Genomic DNA, 6,000 nt, shown 5'->3' with positions numbered 1-6,000 from the left:
TATTGTCTTCATAATTTCACCATGTTAAATGAGTATCACTTATTTTTTTCTTTACATAGAAATAATTCTAAATCCTAAAAATTTTATTAATTTTTTAAATATAAACAAAGTTGTTTGATTTCAGTTTATACATCATTTGTATTCCTAAACTTCTGAAGGAATAATACCATTTATCTTTCTGTGATAGCATTTTTAAAATAGAAAGAAAACTTTTTCCTTGTGTGTAAAGAAATTCCACAGAATATCATTGAATTGTAAAAGTATGAAATATATACTATTTTTGACCTCCTGAAATATGCATAAAATATTCATATAGCAGCAAAATGCAAAAAACTACGACATATCTAAAACACAGCTGCTAGATATGCACTGTTGTCCTGAACAGAAAGACTAACTTAGGTTAACTAAAAAACACGTGATTCGAGAATAACAGGCTGTTTACCACTCATGTAGATCATGAGAGTAACATAATGCCTCAGACCATCCTAGGTTTCAACTTAAATTGAAAATTATTGAAAAATAATAAATCAAGCCTTGTTCTCATGAATAAGACTAGTTTTTGAGATCAGGAAGATTAGAGAGAGTAATATCTCCTTTATTGGAAGGTCAATATTTTGCATCTCTCTTTTGTGTGTCTTTTCTTATGGTAATTATAAAATTCTGTCCTACAAGACAATTCACATAGTGAAGAAGATAGAAGAAATGGCAGACAATAATGAGAATTTTCATCTTTTAGCACTGAGTTCTGTCTCTATTTTTATAATCAAACCACTTTATTTTACCCTAAAATCACTGCTATTTGTAGCCAATACTTAATTTTTCTTCTCTTGCAAAGTCAACAATCTTAGATCTATTAAGCAGTGAAATGCAAAATACTTTTGTCTCTAAAGGGCATCGTTAAGCTCCCTTCCGCTGTTACCTCTGACAAACAACATATCAAAGAAAGTAAATTGTAATTATATTGATCTGTCCTTAGTGGATTTGCATTAAATAGTAATATAGGTATAAGTTCTGATCAATCAGAGCATACTTTTGCTTATGAATATTTATTTGACAAACTTGTCGTTCAGATAGAAGAAAATAAAACAAAGAAAAGCTATAATCACTGTCACTGATGTGATTAAACACCATTTGCATAGAAAGAATTAACAAACACCCAAATCCCAACAGACAAATAACCCCTTTAGTATGAATGGGATTTAACTTTAGGTCTGTATTCAAAAACCATGAAAGTTCTCATCCGTACTTGTCCTTAACAGCCAAAATTCATAACTGTTTTGGTATTGTTACAAAAGTCTTAAACTGGTTTTCAAATTTAGTTTTCTACTTTTTAAACAGAAGTAAACTGGATTTAGTTGATTATAAAAATACATTTTTTATAAAATCTAAGTAGATATTTCTCTCTGAAAGTCCTGAAGTTTTCCCTGGAACAGATACTTGAAAAAAGCCCATTTTTTTCTGTGGAGAAAATCTCTAATTTAAACACAAATCCTGGCACCATCCATATTTGAATGAAGGAATATTTTATTGTTTCCAACTGCATTTCCATATTAACACATCCCAGTGTCTTCTTTTTTTTATCACTAGCCTGGCTTGTTTTTGTCCTTTAACTTGAGGTCAGAAGTACCTTTATTCTGCAGGCAACATAGTAGTAATGGTCACAAATCAATATATAGATATATATATTTAACAATTGTACTATATAGAAGATGAACTATTTCTTAAAGGAAAATCTAATGAAGAAAGCTAAGTTTTCTATTGAGATTGCTTGAAACACATTTATTTGCTTTTTCACTTAACCTTTTTACTTACAACTATTTTTTGTGTACTGGTTTAGTACCAGTAAAATCATCTTTTACAGCAAGATTATTTAGAAACGTTTTGTGCGGTTTGAAACAAAAAAACTCCGTCACAATTTCTTGTTCTGATTATGTGAAAGTAAATAATTCTTAGATGTTATTTTTTTCTCACACTAATACCATCAGAGTGTCATGACAGATGGTTTGTATGCACCATCTTATCTAGTTAAGAACAAAGTCATAGAATCATACACTAAACTAGATAGGAAGGGGCCAGGGGCCTCTGGACACTGTCTGGTACACCCCACTACTCAAGCCTTAAAGCTACATTTGGTTGCTCAGGGCCTTGAAACAAGTCACCAAAAAGGTCTGTTGAACTATGTGTCTGGTTCCAGTAACAAGAAGTCCAGAATAAAGCAAGCAGTTAGTCATGCCTACCATGAATATTTTTCCAAGAAAATAAGTCTATAGTTCAGGCACTGTTTGAGACAGATGTCCTTCTGACAGGTAATACTTCCACACTTCACCTAGAGTAAATCTCTTAGTCCTACCATCTCCATATTCCTGGTGACCTGCAATAACAGCGATGCAGTAAACGCATAATTTAAGATCAAGCTTAACCGCTATGGAATAAGTGATAAATTATTTGCACAGAAATTCTACTTGCTGCGTTTCTTTCTTAAGATACTAGCAGTATGGAGTTATTTCAAAAGATTAGGCTATGTTTAAGTGCCTAATGGAGCAGATCATTATTTAATAAACTCTAAAAGAAACCAAAATCTATCTGATACAGAAACTCATATACTTTGTGAGCTTAGTTTTTCCAGACACAGGTCTGCAAGCTGATAGACAGGAGTGATGTCTGTGCAGAACTCAGGACTGTCTGAATGCTCCTATGCAGAAATATTTTCTACTTATATAGCTCCTTCAGACACATTCACTATGTTGTCCTTCGTTAAATATCTTATGCATTCACTACAAATATAAAATTTGTGTAAATATATTTGCATACCTTATTTCAATAAGATTGTTAAAGAACATGTGTCTTTCTACAAGGGTTGATTAAAAAAAAATCAAAACCAGAACAAACAAAACTTTCCTTAAGGTTAGTGTTTGCAGATACTCTTCAAAAGGTAAACAGATTATGAAAACTAGAGTATGAAGATATCTTCTTTCATGTGTCAAACATCTTCCTATTTTTTACAAATATTCTTGACAGGTGAAATGTGAGTAATAGAAATCTCATATGGACATTTAGACTGTAGAAAAGAGTTTAGAAAAGTGAGAAAAACCCTGTGAGATATATATTTGACATTAAGAGTTATGCCTCTGGATAACATTGAGTTTTATGATGATAAAAAGTCTTCCTAATACTATTAAATCTGGACTATATTTAGCATTTTTCACAAGTATTTTCTAGATATTGCATAGTTGAGGATTTTGGATCAAGGACATGATATGATTCTTCTCTGTCACTAAGGTATTAAACATGAATTATACAAGGTGATTACACCTGTCACCTTGCCTGAAGCAATGATATTAAGGTTTTCACAGAGCTATCAAAAACCTGCTGTGTCAGAGATTAACATGATTTCGAATTATTAGCTAGCGCATAAGGATAATACTTCGAGTAAAATCATATTTGAAGGAGCAAGAGACAGATAAAGAAGCTTCCATATTGTCAAAAGGTTTACTTAAAGGCAGCTATTACAAAGAAAGGTGATTATATTTTTAATCTTAATTTTTATATATATAAATATAGAATTTTATTTTTTTTTACTAGAATAGGAAAAGGTATTACAGTATGTTTTAAGGAAGCTTTGACTCAAAGCAGTTCTATAGAAAACCATTATTTTCTGAAGTAGGTGTAAAGCAAATGTCTATTACTCAGTATCGTAACAGGGAAGAAAGAATAAATTTGTTGTCACCTAGCAATTTCCAAGACCAAGCTGTTCAATTTTCGAGAAAAAGACTAGGCTGGTTTGTTGTCTTGTTTTTTTTTTGGTTTTTTTTTATCTTTAATCACTTTCTATCATTCTGGCATTTCGAGCTTGAAAATCAAAATTTTCATCAGAGTGGTGGCAATAACAATTTTTAAAGCTAAACTGAATAAAGAAAGTTGTATGAGTAACTCAGTAAATGAGACAGTAGTAAAAGTGGACATCTAGTCACAGAAAACATACACTATCTTTCTACATATGTTCCTTACCTGAAGCTGTTTATGACCTTTTCATTATCAATCTGTTAAGAAACAGGTGGACAAAACTGGAGTAACTATGATAACACAGCAACATACTTTGTCATTTTTATACCAATATAATATCTGGATTCGAAATACACCTATGGGCTAGCTCCTCTGTTCCACCTAATAGGGGAAAGCTGCTGAGCATTCTTAAATTATTTTCAGATATGGATTGGACAGGTAGATAGGATAGGACAATATAGGACAGGATAGAATAGGATGGGGCAGGATAGGAGGAAAATTTACTAAGTCGCTGAGCTTAATTGGTGGCAGTTAATGGTTCAAACTAACACCTATTCATGAATGGAACTGTTCAGAGATTGATACTGCATCTGTTAGCATTCAGTATCTTAATACATGGTTGGGATGCTTGGCTTAATTTCACCCTCATCAACTTTACAGATGAAACCAAAATGAGAGGAAAGGTAGACGTATCAGAAGGAAGAGTTACCGTAAAAACAGATCTTAACAGTATGGAAAACTGGAACAACAAGAATACTTTGAAGTTCAAGAAGGATAAATGCAACATCCTTCAACTGGGAAAGAATAATTTCAAGCACCTGCACAGGCTGAGTATGAAAAGCAGAGATTTAACTTCGCTGGAAAGGCCCTGAGAATCACGGAAGTGAGCAACTTGGACACAAGCCAGCAGTGTGTGCCCTGATAGTGAAAAAAGCAAACCGTATCCTGGACTGCATCAGCAACAGTATAATGAACAGATCAAGGAAGGTGGTTGCTCAGCTTTACTTGGCACTTGTTGGGCCACACTAGTTTCCGTTTCTCCAGTCCAAGAGAGACATTGACAAATTGGAGAGGATACCAGGGAAGGTAAAAAAAGTGGTTAGGGTTTGAAAATTTCACGTATGATAAAGGACTGAAGGAATCGAGCTTGTTCAAAGCACAGAAGAGAAGGCAAGGAGCACTTTAATTACACTCTTCCAATACATAAAAATAATTCTAGAGGAGGTGGAGATTCCATCTTCATAAGCATATATGGTGACAGGGAAAGAGGCAGCAGGCACAAGCTGATTCGGGGCAAATGCTGTACGATTATGAGAAAAGAAGTTCAACATAATAACAATTAAATTTTGGATTAGGTCATCCAGAAAACTGGTGAAATCTTCCCCCCTGGAAATATTCCAAACTTGGCTTGACAGGACCCTGGATAACCTAATCCAATGCTTTCCTTTCAAACAAAGGTTGGAACAGGCGATTTCCAGACATCCTTTTCAACTTAGACATTTCTATTGTTCTGTGATATGTGCAAGAAACATTTCCTACTACTATAGATGACAAGAAGGCAAAAGAATGTGGCTGACATATTCTGAGCCATTTGCTCAGAAATGTCGTTATATTAACAAACTATGGTAACACTCTTACATAAAGCACCCTTGTGGCAGCAAGAAGGGTGATAATGTCTCTGGCTTCAGCTTTCAGAAATTAGGCATCTAATCTAAACTAGCCATCCAAGATCTCAGAAAATACTTAATGCAGAGAGACAGATGTCTCTGGAAAAAGAGATCTTTGTCAGCTATGACATGATAGATGCTTATAATTCGGGCATGGCTAAAGTTAAGCAAGATGAATTTCTTTAAGTGACATGCCTAAGGAAAAGTGATTGTCCTGCCTAATACTTGGTTTAGATTTTTTCTGAAAAGGAATAATTCTGAAAAGAGATGCACTGTGTGCAGATTCATGCTCTGACTCTGTGAAAATAAATGAGTTCAGGAATTTAGGCAGTAATTTTTTTTTCATGAGGGGTACAATACCATGGTCTTATAACCATTACAGGGTTATATAGACACTTGTAGTAATGGAACAAGATTCTTGCTGAATAGCAATAGAAAGATGGCAAGTTTGTTGGAACTAAGAAAAAAGAAACCACAACTGTTTTGTGCTGAATATCGTGGCTAGGTCTAATTTGTGCTATTTCAGACTTCTAAACCCTTTTAGTACTTT

The sequence above is a fragment of the Phaenicophaeus curvirostris genome, chromosome 2 (assembly GCF_032191515.1).
Source record: "Phaenicophaeus curvirostris isolate KB17595 chromosome 2, BPBGC_Pcur_1.0, whole genome shotgun sequence".
Taxonomy (NCBI): Eukaryota; Metazoa; Chordata; class Aves; order Cuculiformes; family Cuculidae; genus Phaenicophaeus; species Phaenicophaeus curvirostris.
This window is presented reverse-complemented; position numbering follows the sequence as displayed.